This window comes from Octopus bimaculoides, chromosome 2, assembly GCF_046866305.1.
Source record: "Octopus bimaculoides isolate indiv1 chromosome 2, ASM4686630v1, whole genome shotgun sequence".
In the NCBI taxonomy this organism is placed as follows: domain Eukaryota; kingdom Metazoa; phylum Mollusca; class Cephalopoda; order Octopoda; family Octopodidae; genus Octopus; species Octopus bimaculoides.
This window is the reverse complement of record NC_142929.1, coordinates 73492289-73504629: the sequence shown is the minus strand read 5'-3', so window position 1 is coordinate 73504629 and position 12341 is coordinate 73492289. Positions and strand designations below refer to the sequence as shown.

Sequence of the window (12341 nt, the reverse complement as noted above, 5' to 3'; positions counted from 1 at the left end):
CTGCTCTTCAGAATAAAGGGTTTCCTTTTTCTTTAAAGCCTTGTGAGTAGGGAATTTGAAAGAAGCCCATCATAAGAGAGAGACAGAGACAGAAAGTGTGTGTGTGTGTGTGTGTGTTTACATTTGCACTTCTCCAAATATTGTGTGGTACTAGCAGTGATGTTGCTGTTATTCTTCCTGTCAACAAATCATCCACCGGTTTTGTGCTTTGAAGATCTTTTACTTGGCAAACAGGTAAGTGTTAGTAACAGGAGAGGCATCCAGCTGTAATATATATATATATATATATATATATATATATATATATATAATCATCATCATCATTGTTTAACATCCGTTTTCCATGCTGGTATGGGTTGGACGGTTTGACTGGGGACTGGCAAGCCAAGAGGCCACACAAAGCTCCAATCTGATCTGGCAATGTTTCTACAGCTGGATGCCCTTCCTAATGCCAACCACTCTGAGAGTGCAGTGGGTGCTTTTTATGTGCCACCGGCACAGGCATCAGCCACGTTCGGATGGTGCTTTTTGTGTGTCACCGGCACGGGGAGCCAGTCAGGCTCCTCTGGCAGCAACCCCTGCATGAATGGTGCTTATTGCGTGCCACCAGCACTAGTATCAGCCACAACTACAATTTCCCTTCAATTGTGATTTGATTTGATTTTGATATATATATATATATATATATATATATATATATATATATATATATATATATATTATATATATATTGTACATGTGTGTGAGCATCTAGTTAGGTTTGTACATATATGTAGTATTTCTTTCCATCCCTCTCTCTCTCTCTTTATGTGTGTGTGTGCATACCTCTATGAGTGTGATGAGAGGGAATGTGTTTATCAATCATATTCAATTAATAATAGTCTCTCTCTCTCTGTATATTTTTGCGCCTGCATGTATCTGTGTGTTTGCCTGCAGTGCCAAAAATGTACTGTTGCCAAAACAAGTTCAATCTCCAGTCAGCCATGCCAGGTCAACAGCGTCCAAGCAGCCTCACCCAATCACATCATTCCAATCCATGCTAGCCCAGAAAAAATACAGACATAAACAAATGGACAAGACAAACTAACTTAGATTATTAATGCACTTGTTGCCTTATTACAAAAGTTTCCAAAATTTTTTGACATATATGTTTGAATTTTTTTTTTATTTTTGCCATTAAAATCTTGTAACTATTCAAAGGTCAAAGCATTATTAATTTTGTTTTATGTATGCTTTTTTATCTCTATATTTATTTATTATATGAGTTAGATTTCTTGGGTCATTTGTTTGACAACTTTGATAACCTACCTTGGTTTACTGAAGGAATATCTTAATCCAATCCCAAAGATTCTGTAGAGCAAGGCTAAATAAAATCTAAGACATTATTAGCATTGCTCAAAAATGTTTTAATTGTTTTGGTTTTATTCTTTGGCATTCATTTTTAAATGCCTATATTGGTAACCAAATATACTACCTTAACTTTCAAGTTACATATGTTCTTCAGTTAATCTGACAAATAAAAGACATGATAAATGTTAACTATACACATTTTATTACAATATATATATATATATATATATATATATACATAAAAAGAATCCACTAATGAGATTCCTTACACTAGAAAGAACTGCTAGGTTCTAGAACCACAAAATTAGGGATAAAATCCCGAAAGGGACGAAATGAAAAGTAAATTTTATTAATTTCCATTTCCCTTTGATATGATTATATATGCTTTAACCCTGGCCAAAATATTTAACCTGTTTTATATTGAAACTGGCCAACAATTTCATTCTAAAAATAAACAATCCCATCATTGAAATCTCAAAGCTACAAGACAATGCATGATTAACTCAAAACAATGTAAATAAACAAATATTACATTTGACAGAATAATCCAAATACTAAAAAGTTAAAGAAAATTTGGTTGCTATTTCTAGAATGTTGTACAACTGTGTAAAGGCTTTTCATTGGTACAATAACCAAATAATGGTAGCTATCACTTAGTAACCACATTTTACTTTTACTGAGTCAACCAAAGGTGACTCAGACTATCTCACTGTAAACATCATCAACAAAAATTGTTAATATATTCAGTATATAGTTAACTGGCAAAAAACAAAAAAACAAAAAAAAAACAAATAGAAAATGTTTACATTTCAGGAAAAGCTTGAGATTTTTATCTGAAACATCAAATAGACTGAATTGTCATTTCTAACAATAGGCTGGCTAATTTGTCTATAAGTAATTAATTGTTTCTTAATACTAATGTTATGTCTAGTCTCACTTTTACTTACAACTTGCTATAATATATGCCTAACTGCATTTACAGGTTGGTTAAGTGTTTTCAGTATTTCTTGGTTAAAGACTGAGTAGGAGAGAGGGAGGGAGAAGCAGAGAGTTACTCCTTGTTTTTTTGGCACAGTTTTGCACTCTTTCTTAGAGTACACATAGAGAAAAAAACTAGACAAAGAAACATTTAACAATAACAACAGCAGCAACAACAACAATAATAATAATAATTAATAATGAATAAATAAATAAGTAAAATGTGTAGACAGAAAATTTGTGGAACCTTTCGCTCACTAAAAAAAAAAAAACTATTAAAATAACATCTGTTCTGACACAACATGCCTGAAGATGCTTGATAATGTAAACATGTATGTATAAAAACAAGAAAGCTTTTTGAAAAAGTTACAAGGAGAGAGAGAGAGAGAGAGAGAGAGAGAGTGTGTGTGTGTGTGTGTGTGTGTGTGTGTGTGGTAAGGTTCTTAACAGGTAGACTGGATGGGTGAATGGATGAATGCATGGAAGGGCAAACTTAGGTTACCTGTTTGGGAAAACGATAACTGCAATGGAATTGTAATTTTCAAGGTTTCAAAACATCAGTCATTTTGTTAAAACTATTTTGATATTATTTCTCTTTTAATTTACAACCTTTCAACTATTGCACACAGACTAAAGCTATATTAGCGAATTTGGTAGGCAGAAACTGAAAGAAACCTGGCTATATATATATATATAAGTCAGTAAATAGTGGGGTTGTGTTAACCACACATGGAGAAATAAACTTCCTGTTGACAAAGAGTTCATTACTCCAACTAAAAAGATTTGTCTCTCCTTACACACACATCCTGTTTTGACACCACACTTCCTGCTTAACACACAAACTTTTAGCACCTTTTCTCTCTTTTTAAACCTAACACAACTCTCACTTTTCATGCATCCTTATTTTTCCAACCATTATCTACATGGATTACCATTGAACTTTAAAAGCTCAAAGACAATATAATGTATTGGTATATTTATTTTTTTATATATTATTCTTTTTATATATTCTTTTTTTCATTTTTTACTTTTTTGTAAAAAACATTTTCATTCTCCCTCTTCTTGAAAATTTGCCATGCACTGAAACCGGTTAGAAATCTATATTAAAATATGCTTTCAGTTTAGCATTCTGCCTTATTATTATTTTTCATTTTCCTATATATATATATATTATATGCATATAGACACACACATACACAAACATACCATTTCTGAAAGATTTATTTCTCCTTTCTTCTTTGGATATATGCTGTTCAAAGAAGAGATTTCCTTCTAACTATTCTGCCATAGTATCCAAGTTGATGAAGATATTTCACAAAAGTGCTCCATTTCAGTTGGATTTACTCTGTAATACTAGTTGTTTAACACAAGAATTTCTTTTCAACAATCCACTTGGCACCCCACAGACACTTGTCAGAGGGCCCAGGTTGACCTGAGCAGGATGGTGTTGAATTCCTTCCTTCGCTGGTGAATTGTACAATCATCCTGTTGTCTGGCAAGAGGAATCCCAAGGTTTTGTGTAATCGTTCACTGGTTAAGTCCACCCTCAGTCTGACTCACAATATGCTCTATTTGAAAAATCAGACAAATCATTTGCTTCTGGTGTTCACAGCATGGCTAATTGCTATAAACATTTAATATACTGTAATCTGAAGTGAAACATTAACAAGTTTAAAGCAGTAGGTAATGTCTTCACAGATAACACAGTATAATGAAGAGAGTCTATTTCTTTTGAGATGTGTGTGTGTGTGTGTGTAGTAATAACAATAATAACCCTTGGATAGAGTTTTTCCATCCAACAATTATTATTGTTATTACTATATTTATCCTGTATTATATCAGCACAGCTTGGTGCAACCCCCAAAAACTGGTATCACCTGTTGGCATCGTTAGACTGTAGCCAACATAATAGAATAGGAGCTATTATATGCATATGCAAAATGTTTCTTGTAAACAAACTTAAAGGATATATATATATATATATATATATATATATATATATATATATGACTTTTTCGTTTTTCCCGAGCATCAAACTAATACATTTGCTTGTTCATGCACCTGTCTTCGTCTTTTGTTTTTCTATAAATTTCAACTATATATATGTGCACACACACACACACACATTATTAAAAGGTAAAGATGGACAGGTGGTTGTAAATGGCATCAAAACATTTATGAAATAGCTATACAGAAGTGAGCCTCCTATAGCCAACACATATTTGCCTGGACTCCTCCCTTCATTTGAGATTGGACTTTAGGTAACTGGTCTGATCTGAGCTCTAATTGTCAGTATTTTTTGACATGTTGTTACTCATTGTGTGTGTGTGTGTGTGTGTGTGTGTGTGTTGTTAACATTTACACTCCACAGAAGTTGTGAGCTATGAGCTGTGGTATTGTCAATTCTGACAACAAATTTTCAGCTCTCATAGCACTTTTGATGATGTGTGAAATAAGAAATCTCTTACCTAAAAAACAGGTAATGTTTAATGACAGGAAGGGCATTCATCTGCAAAAAGAAATACTTTTATATATTTATTTAATCCATATTAATATGGAAAAACAGATATAAAACAAATGATATACCTTCATTTATATCAAAAGTTGACAGTCTACTGAATTTCAACCTGAACTATGCTGTTTATGACTACCATGAACGGTCAATCCCCTGATGTAACTCTGAGTAGACTGTCGACTTTTAATATAATAAATATATCTACCCACTCTACCCTGTGTATTGAGTTCTATATCAGGTAATATATTTTACAACTCTTGCATTATTGTTGTGAGACCTTTCCAAGTGAATACAATCATTGAAATTGACAGGACCATCCTACTTGCATTAGCTTGGAACATAAAATGGACATGAAACTCAACAGCGTCTAATTTTTAGAACATTCCCTTTGGAAATCAATTTTGCATTACCGAGCGTCCAATAGTCCAATGTGAAGAATTTCATTTCACTTAAACCTGTCCTTCTTATTCTCGGCCTCCTGTTGCACTACCTTTGATTGGTAAAGAAGTTTTTACATGCATGCACATGGATACATACATGCATTTTTATGTGAAAATATTTAAATGCTGCATACACATTTACATGCTCATACTAATGCATTATGCATTCAGACATTTATGCAATATATCTACTCACACATTGGCATGATGCCCACATTGTATACCACATAAACACAACTGCACACTCAGACATACAGATGCACATTCACGTATATAATAAGCATAAAATGTTCATACATTTACTTATACTTTTTAGGTATATACACGTTCATAGACAATATAGCATGCTTGAAAAATTTTGTTATCATGCATGAAATCACACAAAGGCACACACATGAAAGTGTGCACATGCAATCCCATAAGCATGCTTTGATGTCCAAACACTAATGAATGCAGACATGATCACATGTACATACATACAGAGACAAACATGTGTATATATATATATATATATATATATATATATGTACGTACACACACACACACACACATATATATATATGACAAGACATTTGTAGAAACACAGTCACACACAAAGTATGTGACTATCTTCACACCTGAACCACACTTATACACTGATGAGCCACTATCCTACAACATATTGCTTACAGTTGTGAAGATTAAATAAGGTCATTCTTACTCATAGCTGGTTCTCAAGCTTATAGGGAGAACTATTTTACCCTAACAACCACTATCATTGTTGATATCATTTCCTTAGTGGGGTGGGTGTAGGTGTAAAGTATTGCCAGTGTCAGACATAGAATCTGGTCTTAAGCATGACAAATCCATACATGACACCTACTTTTAAAAACTCACCTCTCAGCCCAAATGGCCATGAGCAAAGTATGATATTCCCAATCAGTTGATGTGTTACTTGGAAAATGAAGTTTCTATTTGCTGGAATGAACTCTGTCTTCTCTGCTTATATTGAGAAGTTAAGTAGCTGATTTAATGAGACAGAGGCCAGAAAGTTCAAACAAAACTTTATAAAGCAGGTTTTCTGTGTACGGTGTAGATGAAGAATTAATAAAATTTAACAAGAACAGTGAGAAAACTAGCTGAAATCTACTACAAATTAATCTTATGCTTAACTGATCGAATCTCAGCCAGGTTTCCTCTTACATATTTAAGAAAATTTGCATATTTATTTTTTAACATCCCTAGTGGCACCTCTTCTCGTTGGTATGCATAATTCATTTTCATTATATATCTGCATGTATACATTTATTCTACATTTTCCTTTTAACATTCTTGTTTATCAAATATCATTAACTGAGAAGTCTTGGACATTGAGTCAAAAGTTCTAGTTGATGAGCCTTGTTTAGCCATTTTAGTTTCTGACAAAAAACTATTTCTATTATCTTTCCATTCACAGCCTGCACATCGTTTGCCTTGCCATATTATCATCATTGTTTAATATCCATATTCCATATTGGCATGAGTTGGACATTGATAATATTAATGAGTTACTAGAAGCTCCTTCATCTTCAATTACTATTTTGCAATCTTTTCTCTTCTGTGAGCTGCTATATCCCTAAAGTAGAGAGCTGACAGAATCATTAGCATGTTGAACAAAATAATTAGCAACATTTCTTCTGGCTCTGTACATTCTGAGTTCAAATCCTGTCTAGGTTAACTTTACCATTCATCTCTAAGGTTGATTAAAGTAAAGTACCCGTCAAGTTCTGGAATTGATGTGATCAACTTGTTCCTTTTACTCAAAGTTGCTGGCATTGAACCCTGCTACAGCCTCATGTCCCATTCAGGGGTAATGTTGTGATCTTAGTTGCTTACACACCATGGAAACCAAGTAATGGTTGTATGTGTCCTGAGGCTCAAGAAAAAAAAAATATATTCCTAATTATAATCATAACCAGATAGTATTAATGTCTTGCTATGAACAGCCTTGTTTCCATCTTGTTTTACCATTTTCTTGTTTTATTTTCCCCCCCAAAATAACACAATTTAATCTGGTTGAGTTATGATGCAAATTACTGCAGTTTTATTGCATTAGTCCTGCAGCCAGAGATGCATTGAGTTGTAAAAATCAAACAAAACAGTTTAGTGCTACAAATGTTGGTATTTTTCACTTGTTATATATGAGAAATTATGTAAATAACCGAAAGGTCGTGACATTTCTTAGTACATATCCTTTAAAACTTTCTTTTATTTTCTTACTTTCTTTCTCTTTGTTTTTGTTTCAGTTACATTTTCATCAGTAATTTTACTCTTTGTATTCATGAAGTAAGTTTCTGTGTTATCTCTGTTTGTCTGTGTTTGTGTATGTGTGTGTGTGTGTGCATGCACACACATATGAAACATAGTGAATTACAGTTTTCCTATCAGCCAGATGGAATCCATTAAAGTGTTTTACTATTTCAACATTAGTCTGCAACAGGCTGATTCTAAAATTCATGACTGAAAGGAATAAAAAAGCTCTGCAATGATGCCATTTTAATGTGTAATGGCAATGTGGTGAAAGTGCCTATCCAGTGTAATAAGGATCACATGTTCATTATTTTACTCCTTGTTTCACATTTTCCTTCTTGTTCTAATTAATCAATACCCTAGGCAGATAACACTGAAGTGATTGATTTGTTTTACTTTTTAGTCAGGAAGGAAAGCAGTGCCCATGTCCTCTTACAAGGCCTCTGAAACAGGTGGGAAGATGGAAGGAAGGTGTCTTCAAACTGGAGATTTGGCCCAAATACAATCCATTCAACAAGCTTTCATATTGTTTCACTCAAATGGCTTGGAGTTGACCCAAAGCTTTGACAAAAGACACTTATCCAGGATGCCACATAGTTGAACTGAACCTGGAATGTCATAGTAGCAAAGTTAACTTAACTACTCAATCATGCCCGTACCATTTATTTTTACACACATGCATGTACATATGCATATGTGCACACACAGCAGGATGGAACCTGGGACCTCGTACTTGCAAATTTAACTTGTTAACTACTCAATCATGCCCATACCACTTATTTTACATGCAAACTCATATACACTCACAGATAGACACGTAGGTGTGCACTTACACAAACACATGCACAGACACATGCATGTGCAAACATGCACACACATGCTCTTGCACACACAAGAATAATCTTGTAGAACCAATTTACCGATAGTAATACATCTTTGGTGAAACAAGTGAAGCGTTGCAACAGAATCCAACAGCAACATGTATCGCAACAAGTCTGTATCTTCTCAGTTGCTGCCATATTTGGAGATGTGATGCTTCTCTGGAGATTAGTCTAGTTCACACCAAATATATAACATCATTGATTCTTGAACAGCTTATCCATCCATTATCAACTGCATTCTTCATTCTTCTTCCATCAGACATAGAGCAGGAATAAAAAAATTTTTAAATGGAAATAAAATTAACACTGCAAGGACAGTTCCATTGATAAGAAAGGACGACTGTCCTGGAAAATATTGCCCAGAAAAGATTTCATTGTTATGCAGTGTGTATGTATGTGTGTTTGTGTATCTGTGTTAATATTTATATGTTCAATGAATATGTATCAGAGTGCATGTGTGTGGCAGTTCTTTGGCAGTCATTGTATGAATAGTCTTCGGTATCTAGTTACAGATACTAATTCATAATAGTCTTATGGGAAAATTCTAGCTGTATTTCTTTTATTATCATCTTGTTATTTTCTGTATCAGGTTTTCTTGTTCATTTATTATTATTATTATTGTTGTTGTTGTTCTCTCTCCTCCACCCCTCATCCTATCATAGACCCACCACAGTTACTGAAATTTGATCTCTATTCTGAGAATTGCAAAGGTGAAGTAAACCAATTTGATAACAGATTAGACCATATGACACTGCTATGGTTTTTGTCCATCTTTTGGTTGAGACACTTCAATTCTACATGGCTGTGATTCTATATGATTAAGAAGGTCACTTCCACAATGGGACCACAGGGCTTCAGGTTCAGTCCCACTGTGTACCATCTTGGGCATTTTATTTCTAATATGCCCCTTCCCCCACAGTCAACCACTGCCTTGTTAGTGAATTTAGTAGCTGGAAGTTGTGTAGAAGCCTATCGTGTGTGTGTGTATAATCATCATTTAATGTTCATGTTCCATGCTGGCATGGGTCAGATAGTTTGACAGGATCTAATGGGTCTAAGGACTACATATACACACACACACACACACACACATTCATATTGAACAATGAGAATGAGTGCTCAACATTGCATTGGTGGATAAAAATTATTTGTTTTGGGGTTAAGGCTACCATTGGTTTCATGTTAAGGGGGGGGGTCCTCAACAAATATCAAGCTATCACATGGAACATTGGTGTTCATCTCCATTTTGGACTAAAACACTAATATGTATGTGTGTGTGTGTGTGTGTGTATATATATATATATATATATATATATATATATATATATACACACACAGCATTTTGATGTTGACTTTTCCATACTTGTATGAATCAAACAAGACAAACAAGAGTTTATTGAGGTAGATTTTCTACACCCGTTTCCAGGCAAGGTAATATTTCTCTATGGCCAGACATTTTTACGCAGTCTATTTGAGGTACTTTCATAATAACTGAGTATGTATTTCTAAGATGTCTCCAGGTGTGTGCATTGCGTATGTTTAGGATATATACAATAATGTAAGAATTGTAAAATATATTATCTGATATAGAACTTAATACACAAGGTAGAGTGGCTAAATATATTTATCATATCAAAAGTTGACAGTCTACTCAGAGTTTCATCCAGGGATTTACTATTCGTGGCAGTCATAAACAGCCTATTGTGTGTGTGTCTGTGTCTCTAAAGGGTCTTTAAGTGTATGCATGTGTATTGTGTATGTTTGGGATATATACTTATGTATGTAGATGAATGTATAAGGTGTGTCTCCAGTTGTGTGCATATATATTTTGTATGTTTGTGTGTCTGTTTTTATATTTGCATATATGTCTTTTGTAGTATGTTTGTGGTTGTTATGTAAGGAAGTGTATTTACACTTAAGTGTCTTAACCCTTTTGTTACTGTATTTATTTTGAGATGCTTTGTGTTTCTTTTAATTAATTTTAAATATAACATAGAATTTAGTAAAATAACTTAGTTATCATTAAGCTAGTGTTAGGAACATAAATTGTGACTAAGGTTTGGTAGAAGATTTTAATTAAGAACTTATGAAAACAAGACATTTGTACTACAGAGCCAGAGTCGGTTTCAGCTGGATTGGTAACAAAAGGGTTAAAGAATGTATTTTCACTTCTGCTTCAGCATCAGTTTCATGTTCTTGCTTGATGTGACTGGGGGTCATTCCAAGTTAGTGTCACCCTATGTCGAGCCAACTGGGTCTACTAGTGCTCTCCATCACTGGTGGTCCTGTGCCAGCCCCTCTGCATCCTCCAAGGTGATGTCGAACCTCTGGCGATGTATTTTCAGAAAATGTTTATATATTTGTGTATTGAAGTGTGTGTGTGTTATGATGGCAGTGAAAAATAAATATGGCCAACACAAGTAAGGATTTGACTATATTATTCTATGTTTACATGAATATTTTTCAATAATAAAATTTAAGTAATTCTATTGTTTATTACGTTTCTATAAGCCAAAAATAAAATTTATAACGCCTTAGTATTGATGATGATGGTACTACTACTGCTAATAATAATAATAACAATAATCATGATGATGATGATAATATATGCCTGTAGCAATATGTGTTATGTATTAATCTTTCTTGGAGGAAAAATTTATGAGAAATCTGATGTTTTTCATGAGTCATGAGCATATTTTTAATAATTTTTTTTTATTAGTGGGGGTGGGAAAGAGGAGACAACACAAAAATCACACACTCACTCACTCACTCACTCACAGACTGACTCCCCCTCTCTCTCTCTATCTATCTATCTCTCACCATTTGTTTTTCAATGAAAAGTATTTTATTTCTGAATTTGTATGCTATTATTATTATTATCATTGTGGTTGTAGTTGTTGATACCATTATTTTAAGATCTAATGTTGTTTTGATTATCTTCCTTGATGTGTGGGGATGAGGGGGGGAGAAGAAAGGTGGAAGTTTATTGGGTTTGATTACATGTTGCTCAAGGTTATTATGACTTTTCCAGTTATATAGAAATCAAATCATCATCATCATCACCATTGCTATTGCCAATAATATCACCTTGTATCTATCTTCTGCTACCCCACCCTCACCCCTCAAGTTTGCAAGCATTTGGAAATGGGTCCTGCCCAGTTACAATTGCTGCTACATCAAACTGCATTGCAGGTATGATATATCTGATTGTAATATCATTATTATCACTGTCAGCGATGTATTGCCCTCAATCATCATCAAGAGTGCATTTTGCACCAAAAGTCAGTATGAGAGTTTCTCGTGGTAACTACTGCAGTATAGTTTGTTCAAATAGAACATCCATTTATTTATATATTTATGCGTTTCAGCCAAGTGGCTGCGGTCATGCTGGAGCACCACCATGACTTTATTTTTTTTATCTCCCTGGTGGGAGATGGGCTGAATCCTGGAAGTACTGCTATACCAGGCCAACCTGTGGCAAAGGTGGAGCAAGCCCTTAACTCTTCGCCTCGTTCTAAAAGTCAGTTTAATATCGATGGTCCCAAATAGGGACCGTATCAGATATTAAGCTGATAAGAACAGATACTACACTTTGATCTTAGCCAAAAGGCCGGGGGATAAATATTATCTCTCAGTAATATATATTTTTTTAACAAACTAACTGGCTAATTATGACACCAGTATCTGTTCTGGCACTGTTTTTCTATATATTGGTGGCAAGGAGATGAGTTGCTGCTATCTCTAGTGGTCAAGCATTCATCATTGACAAAACCAAGGAAGGTTGGAATCACAAAATCTGGTGTTCTCAATGCTGGAGATGGTGGGGATTTATCTCCCAGCTAGTGATATAAACAACTGTGCATTTTGCATCAAAAGCCCATCTGAGAGCTTTGATAAATTCTGTGCAAT

General features: G+C 34.2%; 1 protein-coding gene and 1 non-coding gene across 15 annotated transcripts in view; one reads left to right on the top strand and one right to left on the bottom strand.

The window, feature by feature from the left end:
- The window catches only part of LOC106872104 (uncharacterized), a 361913-nt gene that overhangs the window by 63467 nt on the left and 286105 nt on the right, over nt 1–12341 (top strand). The gene's annotated exons all lie outside the window — the stretch shown is intronic.
- Nucleotides 11861–12057, bottom strand: LOC128247138 (U2 spliceosomal RNA). The gene has a single exon (XR_016240883.1). It is a non-coding gene; the product is annotated as a U2 spliceosomal RNA (small nuclear RNA).